The sequence below is a fragment of the Schistocerca piceifrons genome, chromosome X (genome assembly GCF_021461385.2).
Source record: "Schistocerca piceifrons isolate TAMUIC-IGC-003096 chromosome X, iqSchPice1.1, whole genome shotgun sequence".
Lineage (NCBI taxonomy): Eukaryota > Metazoa > Arthropoda > Insecta > Orthoptera > Acrididae > Schistocerca > Schistocerca piceifrons.
The window spans coordinates 809,628,608-809,651,080 of record NC_060149.1 but is presented as its reverse complement, the minus strand read 5'-3'; the positions used below and the strand labels follow the sequence as shown (position 1 = coordinate 809,651,080).

The 22,473-nt window shown below is 43.3% G+C and overlaps 1 protein-coding gene across 1 annotated transcript in view; it reads left to right on the top strand.

The window, feature by feature from the left end:
* LOC124723020 (U-scoloptoxin(01)-Cw1a-like) overlaps positions 1 to 22,473 on the top strand; it is a 35,252-nt gene that overhangs the window by 2,640 nt on the left and 10,139 nt on the right. The gene's annotated exons all lie outside the window — the stretch shown is intronic.

Here is a 22,473-nt window from a genome sequence, read left to right as displayed (position 1 = left end):
GCCAACATCGAATCTATTGCCGGAGTTGGTTGGGCACGGAAACTTCGTGGTTTTCCCATGGGACAATGGAAACGCTGGATGGAAGTTTTAGATGCCGTTGACAACGAGGTCATAAATGACGGAATACAAAGATACCGAGCGAGCTAGCGCAGTGGTTAAGCCGCTATACTCGCATACGAGAGGAATGGGATTCCAATCTCCGACCATCCATTAAGAGTTAAACATTTTATTATTTCATTAAATCGTTGAAGATAATCACTACGAAGGTACCTTTGAAAAGGTCACATTCAATTTTCATCTCCGTCTTTGCCCTATCTGAGTTTGTGCTTAGTGTCTAGTGACATCCAGGTCGCCCGGAAAGTAAACGAACCCTAATCTTCCATTTTCCGTTACAGAAGGATGGGCCAAGAAATCAGCTATTGACTTTCCAACGGAACAATCTCGTCATTCAGCCGAAGTATGTTAGGGAAACAGAGAAAAATATTGACTTAAATGATCAGGTGACAATTTGATCATTGCTCCTCCCAGTTTGCTAATTGATTGGTCACCTCGCTCGATAGTAGTGGTATGATACTCCGTCTTCCAAGAGAATGCACACTCGACGTAATTTATATACGCTGGCGGTAATAGTATTGTGGTTCTTAAAGAAGACACCTTGGAAGCTTTAGGTTACGTGCACATGATTAATGACCACGTGCAGCCCTTCCGCATCTACATCTACATTTACATATATACTCTGCAAGCCACTGTGCAGTGTATGGCTAGGGTACACCGTACCAATATAATCGATTTTCTTTCCTGTTTCATTTGCGTCCAAAGTGGGAGAAAGAGACATGTAAAGGTGTTGCAGGGTAGGTTATCCTGAGAAACAACTGTTCAAAAAAAAAAAATTCGATACGTTGCCCCGTTTCCGAGTTGATTAGCATTTAATTTAACCAATCAGGACGTTGCGAGCGCAAATACCAGCGGCCCGCCGCATACAATTAGTGTCAGCTCTTCTCACGAGACTGCTCAACCTTTGGCTTGGGTTCTAGCCTTATTATTGTCCCATGTCCAATTTTTGTATCGCTCTCTAGTTCGGTTTTAGGAAACCAAATGAAGAACACCGCTAGAATTTGCGCGTGCAAACGCCTGATGGGCTAACACGAATGCTAATTAATTCGGAAACGGGACAACGTATCGAATTTTTCTCTTAGCAGTTATTTCTCAGCGTAGCCTACCCTGCAACACTCTTACAAGCTTTTCAGGCTGTTCCTGACCACCATGTATATACATCTGTACATAGCCTAATGTAGTATCTTATACTTATGATGCCTACGCTATATATACGACAGTGGTAGCATAATGGTTGTACAGTCATATTTGAAAACAGATTCTCTAAATTTACTCTACAAGATTTCGGGAGAACTATGTCATCTTTCATCCAGGGGTTCCCTTTTCAGTTCCCCGAGCATTTATGTCACATTTTCTTATGGTCTATACAGACTTGTTACGATCCTAGTAGCATGTATCTGAATTTGTTCGATATCTGTTGTCATACCTACTTGATAAACACTCCAAAACACTGGAACAGTCTCTAGAATTGACTTCACTGTCATTTCGGTTGCGACTTCCTTTACATGTGTATTGCACTTTCCCGGAGCACTTTCCCGGAACATTTCCATTAGATTTAAGCCTTCCATTTGCTTTCCATAATACTGATATTGCGAGATCGTCCTATTTACTATCACTTCTTAGTATAATGATGTGAATGTTCAAGATGCTCACCACTAATTGTTAATCTGATACTATTGGGTTCTTTTTCATTGTTATAGACAGTATTTTACGCTTATCTCATTTAAAGGGAGGTGCCATTCATTAGTCTAAGTGAAAATGTTGTGCAAGTTTTTCTAAGATTCCTTACGGTCGTCCAACGATGATATTTTTTTTTATACTGCAGAACTGTCAGCGAACAATCTTAAAGTTCTGTTAAATCTGTCTGATAAATCGTTTACTTATACTGAAAACATCAGACGTCCTATTACGCTTCCTTGGGCACACTCAATGTTACTTTCATTTCTGAGGAACTTTCACCGTCCATTATAACGTACTGGGTTTTTGTAGTCAAATATTCGTCGACCCAGTCGTATATGTGTGACGTTGCTCCATATGATCATAACTTCTTCGTACTCAATCATGTGATACAATGTCGCATGCCTTTCTGAAATCTACCTTCAAGGCTAATGTCTTTCCTACTATCAATGGCTTTGTGCTGCAGGACAATTATTAAACCCATACGGCAGGGGTGTGAGAATCATTACGATGATGGTCTGGCTTAACAAGTTTCTTCGTGTCGACACCGAACAATACGGCAATGCAGGTGAGGCACTGGATTCGAGACAATAACCGAACGAGGTGGTGCAGTAGTCCAAATACAGTAGTCGCATTCGTGACTACAGGTTCTTAAGACCCTGTTCTGTCATCCAGATCAAAGCTTTAAGTTGTTTTTCTAAATCAGGTAAACCTATCGACGAGACGATTCCTTTGAAAAGAACATGTGCTATTTCCTTCCTCAGCCTTTCCTAATATACTCTCGTGCTGACTCCAATTACAGCGTCAACGACGGTGCGTCAAAACTCAATCTTCTTTCCTATCTTTTTCGAGAGAGGAACCGTGTTCAAATCTTCTACTGGCCTGTCTGATTCTAGATTTTCGTGCTTTACGTAAACCAGACCTGTAAATTTCCAGGACGATGCCTTCAGTAAACCTGCTGACGAATCCGTCCCACTTTCTTGTCCGGCTGAGAATGTGATCGTTTTCTGATATCTTCGTCTACGACGAGACTTTCAAATATCTAACTTTTTATTTAAAGAATCATCGAAAACAGTTCGAGCGTAGTACTTACGGAGAAGTTCTGAAAACGTATGGCAGTCCATCTCTCCCTTCCGGAACCTTGCGATCTAAAGGTGCGTCCTCACAGAACGCGCAGCCTTCCTAAATGGTTACGAGTCGTGAGGCGTTGGTGTTGTTGACGGTATAGTCCACCAAACTGAGCTGCGCCGTAAACTGGTAAACTCGATCCACTATCATTTCATCAAAGTGTGTGGTTCATTCGTGAGCTGTGCATTTAGACGGCTTTTCAGGGATCGTTGACGCGCTCTGTTGCAAGGTGACTTCACGAGCAAAAATTGCCTTTACAAAGGCTGCCACAGCATCATTACCCGCCTCCGTTACCGAGCTCGCGAATGCACCAGTGTGCGGTGGCGGTAGACGCGGAGGTAAGCGGTTTCGAGTCCTGGTGATGAAGTAAATTTTCAATTGACTGGCAAGGGAAAGAGAGGCGGTGGCGTAAACTTAATTATCAGCAGTTTTTGCGCCAATGTTCTGGATTAAATTCCAAACACCTCTGCTCATGAAGTGAGAGCATATGACACTACTGATAGTGATCCATCCATCGTATGGCGCCTTCTTGGTGCTATTCGAGAGGCGTAGGCTATGTGCCAGCACCGGCTTTCATCCTCTCCCTTCTCTCGTCATCATATAACACAAACATAGCACCACCCTATACACGCATCCATCAAACTCATCTACGCTCTACAAATACGCATACAACGCCACTCTCACATATCCGCGAGGAAAGATCCCAATGTGCGTGGAAAAAGTGTTTTTCTTGCCGATAGGCAGCTGGACACACCCTTTGGGATATACCAGCTAGTAACGCCATAAGACATTTATGTTCAGTGCATGAGTGCGAACCGTACAAACATCACTGTCGATAGTTACTATACTTTGCTCGATAACTTTCAACAGACATACCTAGCTTGCGGATGAATCTCTACTGTAAAAAGTCCAAGTTTATTGCGAATTTCTCTTTGTAAGCGATCCTGTTATTTGTGCCCTTCTTTATTTTTGCTGGTTCCGCTAGAGTGACGCGATATTTTAATCTTTGAATAACATTCGATAAATACTATCGAAATGTCCGTTACTGCCTGCAGTTATTTAAGTGAAAAGATTTTTCGCGTCAAACGTTCTCCCACATTTTAATATTTGGATTATTCGTTGTTGGCAACTATTTCTTGTTGTTTTTACATGATGGCACAGCACAATAAACGCTGAACGTACTATTTTGCCTCGCTCCATCTTAGACAGTGCGCAGTTACTAACTGAACCAGCTGCGCGTCCACAAACATCAGATTTGTGCCGGGGGCAGTGAAGCGAAGCGCAGCGCGATGGCTGTGGAGCCACCTTAATACGTATGTCCATCGCCAGTGCGTACAAACTCGTTGACCACTGACAATTTTTTAGCGTACAAATTGGCTGCTGTTCTTAATGAAATGCTGCGATTTTAACTAGAAAGGCAGCACAGAGAACAACTCGTTGTAATTCTATTCCTACGAATTGTGTTTCGAATACTGACCCAGGCAATCTATAGGAATCTCTTATCGTCTAAAAATCGGCTGCCAAACTCCGTGACAGCTCCACTCAGAAGATCACTTCGTTCTTGTCAAAATAAGAAACGTATAGTCTCTAATAGTCTGCTGAACATTAACATACGAAAAAGATCTGGAGTTGAACTTTGTTTGGCTTCCATAACGTTAATTTCATCAGGTCGTTTTGCTGCCGTTTATTTAATATACATGTATATAAATTCATTTGTACATTAGCTTCAGCAATGGTTATGCGCTCTACGTCGTAACTGGTTATGCTATTGGACAGTTATAAAAATTCTGATTGTAGACAATAACAACAAACAACGAGGCGTAATAAACTGCTCACTAAAGTTTTGTCCAACTTGCAGGTCTGCAAACGTGCATGGGCTTAGATTTTAGGAGAGCAAAGAATGAAAGGCTAAGTCTTATGGAACCAAAAAATACGCTGGTGCTCAAAAATTAAGGACGAAAATAACTCACGCAAAATGTGTCACTAAAAAGACACGAAGGTCGATAAAACTTGGACGATACACAGAAATATCTGCCACAGTATAATACAGAAGGTAACTGAAAGAAATTTCCAATGAAACGAAATCTAAAGGTACTTTTATTCAAAGATAATAATTACTCTGAAGTCACTGCAGTTTATGATGGCCCTCTGAACATTACAATAGGCGGTACATGCTTCAAGATAGGGTGTGTGAGCATCACGGAGAGCAATGCGTGCTCTGAAACGTACTACCACGTTGGCCACAAGGATCCTAAGGAGTTCTTGTGGCAGGGCGTTCTATTCCTCTACAAGCGTCGCTGACAACTGCTGGGTGACCTTTAGGGTGTGTGGAAGTGCTGTAATACGCCTCCCCACCGCATTCTACAAGTGCTCAATTGGATTTAGGTCGGGGGAACGGGCAGACCACTGCACTCGCCGAATATCCTCTCGTTCTAAGAGCTCTTCCACCAGCGCTGTTCGAAGCGGTCACGCATTGTCATCCATAAAAATAAAGTCAGGGCCGAAAACATCCCTGGAAAGACACACAGCGGGAAGCAGTACAGTGTCAAAGAAACTTTGGTTGATGAGTGTACCGTGTTCAAAGATTTTGAGGTTTTGAGGTCAATACGCCAATGCAACATTATTCATCCCTGCACCGTAACACTTACACCACCAAGACGATCATGTTCGACAATGCTCCTAGATGCATTACATGTTCGCACCGTATTAGGGTACGTCCAGAATCACTACTCAGACTGAAACTACTTTCATCAGAGAAGAACAGGTGATTCCACCTCTCGCTGGTCCAGTCCCTAACTTCTTGGCACCACTGTAAACGGTGCCGCCGATGTGCTGGTGTCAACAGAACACGACGAGTTAGTCGTCGGCAAAGATACCACCGCTATTTAGTCGCCGTGCCGCTGTGGAGTGTGAGACTGCAAGCCTTGCAGTCTTGTTAAATGTAGTTGCAATTGCATCCGCCGTTTGACGAGGCCCCTACTTGACTGTTCCACAGCGTACTGTAGTAATTAACAATGGTCGACCACCTCCTCTATTCCGGGCAGCAGTACCTGTTGTTTGTAACACTCGCCATGTACGTGAAACAGTGCTGTGACCAATACCAAACTCCTGGGATAAACTCGGCTCACTATGTCTTCCTTTTAGTCTCCCGATCATTCTTTCCTGTGCGAAGACATTTAGATGTTCTCTCAGGGCCTTATTGTAATGAAGAACAGTGCCACGGTGCAACGTAACTCTTTGATTGACACGTACTGTCCTTTCCCGTTCCTTCTACTACTTGGTTTTGTGGGGCCAGCCCCTTTTGGCGCTATAGTCACGCTGACCTCACGCCATGTGACGCCCAGCTTTCTGTGCACTACTTTCATTCATTTCTACCGTTTAATTAATATGTTATGTTACTTTATCTATCTCGCCCTTCCGTTCTGCAAAGCAGTGTAATAACTTTACTGTGAAATAAAAATAAAGCGTCTGTTCGAAAGGGCACGTTTGCATCCCTATAAATTCAAAATCTCCTTCTACTTAACATTCAGTACCGTATTGACAATCACTGTGCAGGATAACATGCTTGGATACTCCTTTGGACGGTGTCAAGAAGAGACGTTGCTATTGAAGATTATCCCACTGTTCGACCGCGGGTCTCCTGGGATCATGCACTCTGTGAGGACGATCTCTGCGACAACACACTGCAGTCGCCAGTTGGTCTCAAGCATGCTGAGTCTGGCTCTTGTGAACACATACCGCAGGGCACTGCATTCGTTTCATCCCTGGCTTCTTGAGATGGACGTTCATGAGGTGTACGCGATGTGTTCATGCGTTTTCGTCTTGAAAGACCGACTCATCGCTGAAAGGGGGGCTTTTGAACTGGACAATAAGTTGTAGAACCTTTTCCAGGTATAGCACAACTCTCAAACTACCTTCGATAGCGATGGGAGTTGCCTGACATCCGTACATGATACTGGACCAAAACATGACTGATGTAGCTCCCAGCTTAACCCGGGGGACTAAATGCCTAACACATTCATTTGTGCCTGGCTCTCTGCGCACTCTTCTACGACGATGGTCACGCGACAGACACATCCTGTCTCGTCGGTAAAGTGGACCCGACGTCAATGATCCTGTTTCAATACCAGGTCTTCCCACGCCCGCCTACTTCGCGCACGACAGTCTCGGCAGGCTTTGAATGTTGTTCGTAATGGCCACCCACAGGTTAAATTGTTCGTATGGAAACGGTTGCGTATTGTCTGGGTCGATACAGCCTCACAGTTGCCTCCTAAATAGACAGCGCGCATTGCTGTGGTGGTCTCCCTGGGGTACCTCCGCGTAACGTAGATAGCAGCCATCGGATGGTGTTGTCGACTTCGGAGGATCACTATGAGGCAGATCTTACAATGTTTATTGTCTCACGATAGCAGTTTAATGCTCGAATACTGTCACTTAAGTGTTCATGAATTCGGTGAGCAACTTCCAAGACTTAAAACCCTTCTTGCCATAACATGGCAACGCGTGGACAGTTAAAGCTTGAAATGATTGCTCAGTGTGCGTGAATAGACAGACCAGTGTATCCTAGACAGATTGTGTTTTGCACAATTCGCGACACATAGCCCGCCCTAGTGAACTGCTCCGAGATGTAAGTTTAGTTTTACATACCATTATAACGTGATTATACACCGAAGCGACAAAGAAACTGGTATAGGCATGCGTATTCAGATACAGAGATACGTACACAGGCAGAATACGGCGCTTCGGTCGGTAAGCCCTATATAAGATAGCTAGTGTCTAGCGCAATTGTTAGACCAGTTACTGCTGCTACAATGGCAAGTTATCAAGATTTAAGTGTGTTTGAACGTGGTGTTACAATCGGTGCACGAGCGATAGGAAACAGCACCTCCGAGGTAGCGATGAAGTGGGGATTTTCCCGTACGAACATTTCATGAGTGTACCTTGAATAGCAGGAATCCGGTAAAACATCAAATCTCCGACATCGCTGCGGCTGGAAAAAGATCCTGCAAGAACAGGACCAATAACGACTGAAGAGAGTCGTTCAACGTGACAGAAGTGCAATCCTTCCGCAAATTGGTGCAAATTTCACTGCTAGATTATCAAGAAGGGTTAGCGTGCGAACCATTCAACGAAACATCATCGGTATGAGCTTTAGAAGCCGAAAAGCCCACACGTGTGCCCTTGATGACTGCACGACGCAAAGCCTTACGACTCGCCTGGGCCCGTTAACACCGACATTGGGCTGTTGGTGACTGGAAACATGTTGCCTGGCTGGTTCAAATGGCTCTGAGCACTATGGGACTTAACATCTGAGGTCATCAGTCCCCTAGAACTTAGAACTACTTAAACCTAACTAACCTAAGGACATCACACACATCCATGCCCGAGACAAAATTCGAACCTGCGACCGTAGCGGTTACGCGGTTCCAAACTGAAGCGCCTAGAACCGCACGGCCACTCCGGTCGGCTGCCTGGCCGGTCAGACGAATCTCTTTTCAAATGGTATCGAGCGGATGGACGTGTACGGGTATGGGCACAATCTCATGAATCCATAGACCCTGCACGTCAGCAGGGTATTGTTCAAGCTGGTGGAGGCTCTGTAATGGTGTAGCGTGTGTAGTTGGAGTGATATGGGACCCCTGATACGTCTCTGACAGATAACACGTACGTAAGCATTCTGTCTGATCACCTGCATCCATTCATGTCCATTGTACATTCCGACGGACTTGGGCAATTCCAGCAGGATATTGCGACCCCCCGCCCCCCCCCCCCCCCCCCCACGTCCAGAATGCCACAGAGTGGCTTCAGGAACACTCTTCTGACTTTAAACACTTGCGCTGCCCACCAAACTCTCCAGACATGAACATTATATCTGGGACGCCTTGCAACTTGCTGTTCAGAAGAGATTTCCACCCCGTCGTACTCTTACGCATTTATGGACAGCCCTGCAGGATTCATGGTGTCAGTTTCCTTCGGCACTACTTCAGACATTAATCGAGTCCATGCCACCTCATGTTGCGGCACTTCTGTGCGCTCGCGGGGGCTCTATACGATATTAAGCAGGTGTACCAGTTTCTTTGGCTCTTCAGTGTATAACTATACGTAACGAGCGATTGCCTGTGGTCGAAAGAGTATTGAAAAAGATAGTGGCTTTACAATAAGTGGATGTGAATTTTCGTAAGTGAGACTCTACGAGCCTAACACTGTGTTTAAAGCGACCTCAAACAGATAAAAAATGGAAACAGTATGTCTCCAGGACACTCGGCGGTAGCAGTAGGGTAATGAGGATCAATTACATGAAGAGGATACATTCGGTAAAATGCATACATTTTATCTCAGTTCCCGATCTCCTAAGAAAAGTTTTTATAATGACTCAATTATGTCTCGACGAGAAACAATAATAATAACCTAAGAACCGGAGGCTACTGGGTGTTCAGCAGGGTTATTGCGTCTATTCTTTGCACGGTATTGGATGGCTGTTCTCGTCTTCTTTACGAACTGTGACCGCTGAGCTCCGCTGCATAGGCTGGCTGTAGTTTATTAACGAACTCAACACCACAGCACATAGTGAAGATGTTTAGGGCAGCTGTCGAAATATTGTACGGAACGCGGAATTCTTTTACCTGGCAGGAAGTTGAAAATTTATGTTCTATGTGTCACACTGAAAATGTGACAAACACAAACTAACGAAGGTGGTAAACTGGTTAAGATCATGAGCTCCTCACTCGGGAAAGTAGGGCTTCAACCTCCATTTGGTCATACCAATTTTAGATTTCTGCGGCTCACCTAAAACATTTTACGAATATGATAGCACGCAAAAAAATATACTGTCGATGATTCGCTTCTCTATGTTTATCAATGCGAGCAGATATTCCGTATGTCTCGACGAAGTCACTGTAAGGACTTAAAGACGCTTATTTGTTTACGAACAAGAAAATAACGTTAAAGAGAAGAAACTGTTCCCATTTCTCGCCAGTTGTCAGATGTTAACTGATACTTAACCTGATAAAGAGTATTTCTTTGGCTGTGTATGTTTGTGTGACAGGATAACGTGAGAAGAGGGAGCTCTGCACTTGAGTGGATACAGCTGCAGGTACCTGAGTAAACGTGAACACTCACTCATCTAGTTTTCTGAGTCTAATATTCCCTTATCAACAAGGGATACACACTACACGAACTGATAAAGCTACACTTCGGTCCAGTCCCACACTATTCTCAAAGATGAGGTGCCGAAGGTGTGTTACCTCAGTAGTGACCTCCACACATAAGTGACTGGAGTTCCCCTTCCACGAATTTCTCTTGAGCCAAAGGTTGGCTTTACATATGGTGAAGCTGAGTTTGTCTTCATTGTCTATCGGATTACTTTCTTTCATACCCAATGGTGGAGAGTTCATTTCTAAACAGGAATTATTATTCTGTGAAGAGAATCTTCAATAAACGAGGTCTTTTCGAAAAGTAAGGTCCGATCAGTCTCGAAATGGAAGCCACAGTGAAAATAAAAAATATTTCATTTGCAACAGTTTGCTATATCTTCCAGCTACTTCTCTTCATAGTCGCCGCTCCTACGCAAACATCTGTGGAAGCGTTTTACCAACTTTCCAATACCCTTGTCATAGAAGGTAGGCGCCCGTGCTTTCCACTATTTCTCTACGCTGGTCTGCGGTTCGCTGTCGGTGCCAGAAAGTTATCTTCACAGCTAGCGGTTCACGTGAGCAGAGATGAAGGTCAGACGGAACCAAGTCGGGGCTGTTTTGTGGTCGATCAAACACTTCCCACGAAAACGCTGCAGGGGCACGCTCGTTGTCCCTGCAGTGTGAGGCCAAGAACTGTCATGAAGAAGGAAATGCATGACAGGGGCGTTATATGGGGTTGCATAAAATCAGGCTATATCTCGTAACGGGCATCCACACCTGGCGGTAGTCCGCTTGCTTAGCTGGGTGGTAACGTGCTTGCCTCCTGAGCAAGCGGGGTCGGGTTCGATTCCCGGCCGGGTTGGAGATTTTCTCCGCTCGTAGACTGGGTGTTGTGTTGTCCTCATCATCATTTCATCCTCATCACCAGCACGCAAGTCGCCCAATGTCGTGTCGACTAAAATAAGAGTTGCACTTGGCGGCCGAACTTCCCCTGCTGGGGCCTCCCGGCCAACATTGCCATACGCTCACTTCCATTTTTCACCTGGCGGGAGACACTGGTGTTCTAGGCATTTTTACGTATTTACTGTGTACTCAGAACTGAAAAGAGCGACGTGACGTGGTAGATAGGCGTGTTAGAGACATTGCCCAACACATTGTGTAAAGCTTCATCCGATTTTCAGTGTCGTTTCCATTTCTTGACCTGTCGGACCTGTCTAAATAGCCTTCGTATCATTCATTTGCTTCAAATTTACCACGAGAAGTGGAAGGTCTACGGGTATCCATTGCATCTTCTCTAATAATTTGTGTCGCTTAATCAGGAAACAATGTAATCTTTACCGCAGAGGCAACAAGAAATACAGCGTAGTGGTAGAGCGCTGATGTATCTCGTTCATAATTTCTGTCTGCTGTCTTCACTTTAATGTTTCTTCAGTATCAGTGTTACTTCTGCCAATGCAGGCGTTTCGTAAGGTATAAGATATTCAGATCTGTAAAGATATACAAAAATTGTATTTATCATTAGAATCAGATGTGACTAAACAGTAGATATATGTACATCTACATTCTTCTTTTTATTTAGTGATTTTCTTAGATGGCATGCCTCACAAAACGTGTCAGGCATTAATTAAAATTTATGGTTCGGAAAAAAGCTGCTGTGTTTTACATAACACATTTCTTTTGAAGCAAATACCAAAATCAACAGTTTCATAAATTTCCAAAGTCCTTAATCAGTGAGTCTAAGACGTTCTGATTTCCATACTAGTCTCTTGCTGTGATCCCCCAACATAAGTACCAAGTAGACAACACTGGAATCAGATTTTTGTAATTTTTCATATTTGTGGTACTCGAAGCTCAGACCTCAAGTAACAATATCCCAAACCAGTTCAAAACAACTATCAAAAATTCTCGAGATAATCGACTTTGAAGTTTTCCGAGCGTCGTTCATACACTGAAGTAATTTATGTATTTCGAGAGGTGGTGTGGTACTGTGGTGGTAGACGACTCCACTGCCCTGTGGGGGAGGGGGGGGGTCTGTGTTCTATTCCCAGCCAAGGCAAATTTTTAAAGAAAGGTGTATGTTCTACGAGCATTTCCGTGAAGCTTAAAATGCATAAAGCTGGGGGAAAAAAACAGTAGGCCTCGATATTGGTAATCGCTGTATGGCTATTTCAAGTTTGATTTTAGTCTTTTTTTTGTTTCTTCCGTTCATTTCGAATACCTACGCCATATCAATACAAAATTCATCAAATATAAACTAAGAATCACATATCCAATTGTCATTTTTGAAAGAATTCAAGGCTTTTTATTCCCTATTGAATATCGCATACAAAAATCCAGTTCTCATTCATCATCATCATCATTTAAGACTGATTATGACTATCAGCGTTTCACTGCAAATATGAAATCTGAATTACCGATCTTTTATAAAAGAATGTCTAAAAATTAATTTTTTTTCGTCTTTGTATAGCTTACGTATCATGAAAATGTTCGTAGAACAAGTACCTTTATTTAAAAATTTATCATGGCTGGAAGTCGAGCCCATGCTACCCACATGGCAAGCGAGGATTCTACTAAAGAGCCATGTGGCCCAATGAAAGAACGACCTTGTTTTAGGGTACTGAAGACGCCTAGAAAGCTTCAAAGTCGAGTTCCTCAACAACTTTTGGGATCTGCAGCGAACTGGTTTGGAACACTGATATTTGAGTTCTCAACTTGACGTACTTTTATCATTACTTATTGTGTTGCCAGTAAGATTTTTATAGCATGCAACCTCTTTGTACCCTGTGTTCCATTTTCGTCTTGCTTACTCCTTTCAGGATAATGTGGATGTAAAATTGGTTTCTTCTCGGAATCTGTCGTTTGTTAAGCCTATGTAACTTCGTACTAGGGTGCGACTTTAACTAATTTATATTCTGAATTGTAAAAATAAACCGTAATACAACATTCACAATCTTGAGATGCCTGAGTGGACACGTTCACGTAACATAAATGTAAAAAAAATAAAAAAAATAAAATGAAAAAAATCTAATTGGTATCCTTGTAAAGTTTCCAACGCGAGCTACTACGATGGTACACGGCACATAGATAGCCAGCTCGAGGCCTAATAACTTCACATTACTAATACTTGGCAAGTAGAGGAGAGGTAATGCCATAGAGATATTCAACACCAGACTCTGTTGTAAGGTATTCGAAGAGTACGGATTTCCAGTTAACTCCTACCATGTCTACCAAGTCTAGGAAACGGATGCGTGTGTCACTTCTAAGAGCTTAGATATCTGTGACACGCTGAGGTGCCATTGCATCCAAATGAATTTCACAATCATGGTACAATCAAAATCATCAAAAAATGCATTTTCTGTAAAAGTAAGGCTTTTCACATTCGCGCTGAAAATGACCTCGAAATGCGACATCATTTGTGCAGGTCTAATAAGCAGCGTGAGACAACCATCAACGGAGGAAAGGCGTTTGCGAAATGCGAGAAAGCAAGAAAACATTCCCTCGGTGCGTCTCGTAAAATGAGATTCTAATCTGTGGCTGCGTAATACTCGGCGCTCACTTTTCCCGAACAAACGGAAAGAAGTCCGTCCGACCGAGCTGCTCTCACTCACAGATGCTTCTCTGAGTATCGAACAATAAGAACCAAAGGTACCAGTCGTAATTACGTTTTCAGAGTTGCAGTTTTTCATTGAACATTGATATTCACATGCACTGGAATCTCATGCTCTGCATCGACTCGTCACTGGTCTACGAACACCACTGCTGAAAAACTACAGACCAGAGATGTACATTATCTTTCACAGCGTTTGAAGGTCACGAGTGATAACGAGTAAAATCTGAGAAGCAATCAAGTAAACCTTAGATACATTTCCATTAGGAGATCGCTACTTCAGATGAAGTGTAGCTATTACGCTTTTACAACGTATCTGACATGCTATAGCAGTTCGAAAACGAGACGTTATTTTAAAGAAACAGCGTTTAACTGATAATATTCAGTGGACAAGAGTTCTGCAGCACCTTACTGATTCAGATATCGTCATCTTCTAACGGTCACGAGTTTATTTCAGTTGTCTCACTGGAAACTTTCCTTCGCTTGTCTTGTATCTTCTGTTCAGGTTTGGTATCTCCGTTAGGATTTAATGGACCGTCGATGGTGCGGTTGTTACAGCAGAGATTTATTATAGTAGCACAAAGATGGTAGAAGAAACTGCCATTTGCCTCGGGTGAAGGAACATTCGCGAAACAAACTAGGAAGTTGCTTAGGAAAAACCACAGAGACCTAACCAGAACGATCAGACCAGTATACGAGCGTAGTTTCCAAGCAATACGAATTCATTCCAGTTGATGATTTTACTAAGTCATGAAAGTCGTGTTATTGTAACGCACATATCTGATGTCTTTCAGAACAAGGAATCATCTCCCTCTTTTCTTATTGGAAGACACGTGGAACTGAGCAATCTACCAACGAGAACGAAATGGTTCAAATGGCTCTGAGCACTATGGGACTTAACTTCTGAGGTCATCAGTCCCCTAGAATTTGAAACTACTTAAACCTAACTCACCTAAAGACATCACACACATCCATGCCCGAGGCAGGATTCGAACCTGCGACCGTAGCGGTCGCGCGGTTCCAGACTGAAGCGCCTAGAACCGCTCGGCCACTCCGGCCGGTGAGAACGAAATGTTTAAAATTTAATATTAATGTTTCACTATTCAACAGTGATAAAACTTCCTGACTGTGATATTAAACTGAATAAACGCATGAAATCAGTGATAAGAATTGCAAATAGAAGTAGTCTGGGAAACAGAGCTGCAACTGCAATGGTACGACAAGAAACATAAATGAAATTTATAATCGCGCAGTTAACACCCACTGGAAAGTGTAGCTCCCAAGCTACAGGACCTTACATTGCAATTCTTAGAAAACAGCTGACCTAGTTCTCACGAAAGACTGTTGGATAAATTCAGAGAAGTTATATTCGAGGAATAATGAGAAACATTTCAGCTTCCTACAGAACATATCTCGCTTAGCAACAATTAGGCTAAGACAATGTGAGAACAGGGTGTACACCGACGCATGCAGAAAATTGTATTTCACTCATTCCATATACGAATCAAATAGGACATAAAATCGCTATAATTGATCCATAATAGTCTCCAGAATGTACTGCATAAGGACTTCCGGAATTTATATGTGGATATCGATTAAAACTCTGAGCTGAATTGTTATCAAACCTGCACGAAAACAAACGACCAGACATAAACACTATAATACTGTGCAGAGAGAGAACCACATACAACTTCAGTTCAGTTTACAAACGTGAAGTCTAAATAACCCAACTGCAGCGCGAGAAATACTGCAGAATGGCAAAAACTACCAAGTGTATATGTGGAACGAAGTCTTTCGACGCCAACCGCTGCCAACAAGGAAGAGGAGACTCAGTGGCTTGGAGAATATGCAAAGAAACACCGTAATTAACTTGCACTCCAACCTTATATACAAAACGCTGTCTTTAATCTAAAACAACCAAAAATGTACATGAATTCAATTTGCACAATAACCACGGAAGATGCTTTATAAATAAAAGCGAAACGCGTCTGGTGTAATTCTCTATAACTAAATTGCAGTAACCTCAAGGCGGAAAACCAGTAATAATGGATTGGATATTTGCCTTTTGTAGTCAACCCCATCTACCACTTGAGCATTCCGAGCACAGGTCAGAAACCACCTCTGACATTCTATTACAAATTCATATTGAATCTTTCAAACTTCAACGCCTAAGATGTGATTAGTAGATACGAGCTACTTCCACGGAAATTGCGTCTTCTTAAGATTTGCGACATTAGCACAGAGAAAATCTACTTGAGACAATAGAATTTTTAAATGATGTACTGAACAGAAATAGTATGTCCATTGAATTTACGCTCATAGAGGTATTCGCGAAAATCTACAGAAACTTTAGGCGGATATTTTCTTTGCTCATCAGTACATTCCTGAACTTTTTATCTCTTTCATTCAGGATACACATTAAATCTTGGTTCTGCGCTGCTGTCAGTGTTCAACAAAGCCGCTGACTTTTTATTTTTCTCCCATCTACGTTCATCTGCAGTCCATAGCCATATTGGTTGTTTCCCGACAATGAGGTTGGGGTTGTTTGGGGAAGGAGACCAGACACCGAGGTCATCGGTCTCATTGGATTAGGGAAGGACGGGGAAGGAAGTCGGCCGTGCCCTTTCAAAGGAACCATCCCGGCATTTGCCTGGAGCGATTTAGGGAAATCACGGAAAACCTAAATCAGGATGGCCGGACGTGGGATTGAACCGTCGACCCGAATGCGAGTCCAGTGTCTAACCACTGCGCCATCTCGCTCGGTCTCCCGACAATGACTATATCTTCTAACCAATAAAAATTTTTAACAACCTCTGCTAGTCATAACAAGGCGTTCATTAGGACACAAAAATAACTGCACTTTAGTAAAACTGTTTAATGTTTCTAATAAATGGTATCTTATCATATGTCACTAAAATACCACCACCAGGAAAATCAATTAGTGTAATGTACGCAAAAATAATTTCCGTGTGTAAATGGATGTCTGTTTAGAGTAGGATTTGCCTATCTTTGAATGAATCGAAGACAGTTTATCACATCAGTAACAGAGATCATCCTGGTGTAAGAGGCCCACTCCTGCCACTGACAACTGGAAGCAAGGTCTACGAATTAATCAGAGAATATAAGCACTGAAATCATGCCAGATAGAAATTAAAGTGAGGATGCAAACCAGGAATCTATCTTACCACACTTACTCAAACAAAATCCAAAGTATTATAGTCTCTCCTGAAAGTTTAATTTCCAGATGTATAAGACCTTTATCCAATCAATTACGTTAAATGGAGGTATCCGAAAACAAAACTTCCACTAGCTCCTTGTTTTTGAATAGAAAATACTAAGTAAATGCTTCGGTCCACTGCAAGATGTGCATCAGGAAAACTGGTGGATCATGTTCGCTCGTGAATTACATCACATGTACAGCAGACTAACCAACGTAAGCCTGATGACAAATGAGCGTGATATGTGGAGATGTCACATGAACGCTCACACGGTCTGTAAAAGAGCTTACTTTAGTTATCGTTGGAAGAAGGCCACTGGGCAGCCTAAGAAAAAGGAATGGATTCCGGAAGGACCTGCTACAGATCGGTACAAAGGTCGAGTGGTGGTAGAGTTAGAGAAAGAGAGCAAAATAGAGGAGTCCTGTAGGTGCGAACGGCCCCGGTACGATGATAACGAGGAATGAACGCCGGATGATGAACGTTATGAATTGGAAACCGTAAAATACATAAAATAAAATAAGGACTTCAATAAATTATAAACAACAGTGCCCTTTAAAAGCGTTTATTTATTTTGAATATTTTCTTTTCTGTATGCTGTTCTGCAGCTTCTATAAATGGAATTACGAGGGGTAATCAACAAGTAATGAAGTACTTTTTTTCTCGGCTGATTTAGTTGAAAAAATGTAGAATTTGTTGCGGGACATCGTGGAATATTTCCGCTTCAGTCTCTATAGTTTTCATGAAGCTCCGATAGGTGGCGGTACTATACGTATCCTTCAAAACCTCAAACGGAGGTTCTTTCCAAGCAGAGAGATGATACTGACTTTCAGACGACAGAGGGACAGGATGGCGGGGTACCAGCTAATGTCTGATTTAACTCAAGGGTAAGGGTCTCAGAAAGTTTGGGAACAAATGGCCTAGTCCATAGCTGTTATAGTGCCTTCGATTATTACCAAAGGTCCCATGGAAGTCCACATGAATATATCCACAGCATAATAGTACTGCCACCGCCCTGCTGAGCTGCTGCTGTGTTCGTTCTGTGGCGCGGGGCATGTTTAGAACAACTGGACGCCTGGATGTCGACGTATCAATCTAATGTATGTGTGTATGTATGTGTGTATTAAACCGCGGACCTAGAAACGACGGAGAAGCTTCGACCCGCCGTAGCCCTCAGTGGTCCACAACCCCACAAAAGGCCACAGCAGTCCACCACCCCACCGCCACCCCACACCGAACCCAGGGTTATTGTGCGGTTCGACCCCCAGTGGACCCCCACTCCCGGGAACGTCTCATACCAGACGAGTGTAACCCCAATGTTTGCGTGGTAGAATACTTATGATGTACGCGTACGTGGAAACATTGTTCGCGCAGCAATCGTGGACACAGTGTAACTGAGGTGGAATAAGGGAAACCAGCCCGCATTCGCCGAGGTAGATGGGAAACAGCCTTAAGAACGATCCACAGGCTGGCCGGCACACTGGACCTCAACACTAATCCGCCAGACGGATTCGTGGTGGGGATCGGCACACCTTCCCGTTCGGGAAGCAGCGCTTTAGACCGCGCGGCTAGCCGAGCGGCAACCTGATGTAATAAGAAACGTAATCTACTAGAGCCGGCTACACGTTTTTCATGATCCGTGATCGAATTTTGACCATCCCGTGCCACCTGAAATCGCAATTGACGTTGTCGTTGGGTCAACATGGGAACACCTACGGGTCATCTTCTACGGAGCCCCACGATCGGCGGTGCAAAGTGAACTGTGTGCTCCGAAATATTCGTTCTTGTGTTCCACCAGTATTGTACTCGACCGTCAGGTTTGCCACAGATCGCCGCCTGTGCTGCTTTGCGAAGTGGTCAAGCCTCCGACCACCAAGTTCTGTGATGGTGTGGACGGCGAACACCTTATCGCCTATTCGTGCTTTCTTCGTCTGTCAACCGCTTTCTATACCTGCTTACGACAGTAGCATGACAATAACACGCCGTTTCTGAGATGCTCGTTCCCAGGCGCCGCGCCATAACAATATGCCCTTCGTCAAAGTATATTGTCATTTGATTTGCCCATTTACGGCCCGTATTGTAGAATGACCCTCCATTCTTTCCTGCTCCATTTAAATACTTCCCTTATCGTGTCAGGCACTCGGAACGTTACCTGGCGTCACTGAGGCCTGGGGTGGGCAATGGTCATAAAGTTGTGTACAAGCGGAGAAACTCGGCGTTAACCAGGTATTTATTTACGGCCATACCACGCAGCATTTGGCCTTCTGCTAAATGTTTATGACGTCATATCTCCTGAACTATGTGTCGTACAATGATATAACTTTGTAGGTACGTTCAGCGACATATGTGGATACTGTCTACAAAGTGTGTTGCAACGAAATAACAAATTTAAACGTCATGCACGATGCCGTAGTTTTTCAAGCATCTCACATCGTGTGATGTCACGTCTCCTGAACTATGTGTCGTCCAACGATATAATATTGTAGGTACCCGCAGCGGCATATGTGGATACTGTCTGCGGAATTTATTGTGAATTGAGCCAGTAGCAAAGAATTAATAAATTTAAGCGTCATGCATGATACGGCAGTTTTTCACGTGTCTCATTGTTTACGACTTCATATCTCCTGAACTTCGCGTCATACAATGATATAATTTTGAACTTATATTCAGTGGTATATGTGCATACTGTCTGTAAAATGCATCGCGTACAGTTATTACTAAAAAAGTAATAAATTATAACGTCATACCTCATGCCGTACTTTTACTGCACGGAAAGTGGAAAAGAAGTAAGTGATAAATATTTTTCCTGTCGTCATTTTTTAGGAGTTGTAAGCGATAAAAGAAATTCGTGAAGGTTTGAATGCATGTGTAAAGTTTGTTGCAAGTCGTTAAGTCCTCTCATTCATTCTCAAACACTGAATGAATAAATTCGCTGTCTGTATACACGCTGTTTGCTTAATCGAAGTTTCCCGTATTGAGAAAATGGAAGGAGTGATCTACATTTAACCTGAAAAAACTTTTCGTAACCAAAATCGCATTAATTAATGTTCATTATTGACGACCGGTTTCGACGGTTGGAAATATCATATTCTGATCTTCAAAAAATTTATTGGTTATAAACCGTGTTCCATTATGAGTTTATCACTCATGCTATGTCACCATTATGGTGGAGGATATACAGTGTATTATACATAAGTTTGTCAAAAGTAAAACCATATCGAAAGTACCTTGAGCAAATGGACATGTACACACACGTAGCACTCCACTCAGGCTTGGTAGTTCTATAAGTGCACGATATTTAGTAAAAACGCACATTTGTACAAATTTTTACGTTCACATCACATGTTCTGTACGTCATGGCTACATCTCAGTTGGAGAAAGGTCACTTGAATGATGTGACTGACCTGCTCGCGAGTGACTGCTGGGAGTGAGGCTGGTTCAAATGGCTCTGAGCACTATGCGACTTAACTTCTGAGGTCATCAGTCGCCTTGATCTTAGAACTAATTAAACCTAACTAACCTAAGGACATCACACACATCCATGCCCGAGGCAGGATTCGAACCTGCGACCGTAGCGATCGCTCGGCTCCAGACTGTAGCGCCTAGAACCGCACGGCCACTCCGGCCGGCGGAGTGAAGCTCTCACGCACTGCAGTCACAGCGGGACTCGTCTGAAATTTCTAAATTTTGCCACTCACTGTTCACGAAGATATTGCGGTTTGAGGTTTTTGTGGGTGCTGGATATTTACTATATGTCGTGCATTTTAAGAACTAACAAGCCTCAGTAGAGTGCTCTGTTTGTGAACATATCCATTTGCACTGGGTACTTTTTATCTGTATATGGTTTTACTTTTGACAAACCTATGTGTAATGTGCTGTATAGTAAACTTATAATGGTACATGGGTTATAACCAAAAACTTTTCTGAAGAACAGTGGTCAATAATAAGTATTAATTAATGCGATCTTGGCTATAAAAAGTTTTTTCTGTTTACTTATGTTTACGGGTCTTTAACGCTATTTATGAACAATGACATCATTTTGATTTGTCATATTTATAACGTAATCAGGCAAATGTCATAGTATCAATTTCTTTTCCTGTCAGAGATATAGTCTGTCCTTACATTTTACCATCTTTGATTGAAGTCGATTTTCTTATTTGATGTAAATGTTAATGGTACCTTTTGTTCATAATTACCTATGCACTGAAGAGAATTTGTCGATATACAGGGTCGAGAAAAACTGTGTTACGAAATTTTAATCTTGGATAGCTGATGCCAGTAGGAACCAAAATTACTAATGTTGTGTAGGTCGACAACGCACCATTTTTAAACTACTGAAACTTGGCGCCGCGCGCTCCGATTGGCCGTGGGATTGCCCTGTTGCCGTTCGTCGGTTGGCGGGCAGCGCTATGGTTGTCGGTTCACACATACCAACGTCCCTCGCCCTGCAACTGCCCCAATTTTTTACGCACACGTGTCGAATAGGTCTTGCTGTTTGTCTCCATCTCACGTCAGAGACATCCACACGTAAGCTTCGCTTCGGAGCACACCCACATCACCTGCGATTTAGTCATACAGGAAGTATGGCGGCACAGTACTCGTTTGAAGAACAACGAGATATGGTTTTTGTTTATAGACTAGCCGACGGTAATGGGCATGAAGCTCGACTGTTGTATAAGGAACGTTACCCAGCAAGACACCACCCACACGCTCAAACGTTTACAGCAATTCACCGGTGACTTGGCGAAACAGACTCGTTAGTGGGATTTTATACTGATGCTGAAAGATCTCGAACACCGCGGGATGCTGCATTAGAAGAAACTGTTCTCCATCGCTTCCAGGGAGTACCTACGACAAGTACTCGAGCGGTTGGACATGACATGGGGTCACTAATCGGTTAGTTTGGGAGCTTTTGAGGGATGATGGTCTGCATCCACTTAGTTTCCACCCTATCCAAGACCTAAATCCTGTGGCGGACTATGAACATACGCTAGGGTTTTGCCGGTGGTTTCTTCGACGTGCTGCACGAGATCCCGACTTCCCCGCCATTGTGTTGTTTACCGACGAGTCCTCCTTCCATCGGGATGGCTTTTACAACACTCGAAACGTTCATTACTGGGCAAGGAGAAATCCTCACGTCACGAACGTCCACAGCACCAGGAACGATTTTCGCTCAACATTAGGTCAGGCATTGTGGCTGACCATGTGATAGGCCTGGTTCTTCTACATCCTCGACTTACCGGGACAAATTACCTTCACTTTTTGCAAGAAACTCTACCTGGCCTGTTGGAAGATGTTCCCCTGGACATGTGGCTACGCATTTGGTTGCAGCATGACGGGGCGCCCACACATATCAGTCGTGCTGTGCAAGGATATTTAAATGAACTCTTCGACGGCCGGGTAATTGGCAGAGGTGCTCGCAGGACATGGCCCCCACAATCACCAGACCTCACGCCACCAGACTTTTTCCTGTGGGGATTCTTCAAGGTACTAGTTCACCCGCCTGGTCACGAACCACCTAGAAACGAAGCGGAATTAATGGATCGCATTCAACATACAGCCAATCACATCAGGGCAATGTCATGAATCTTTGAAAGAG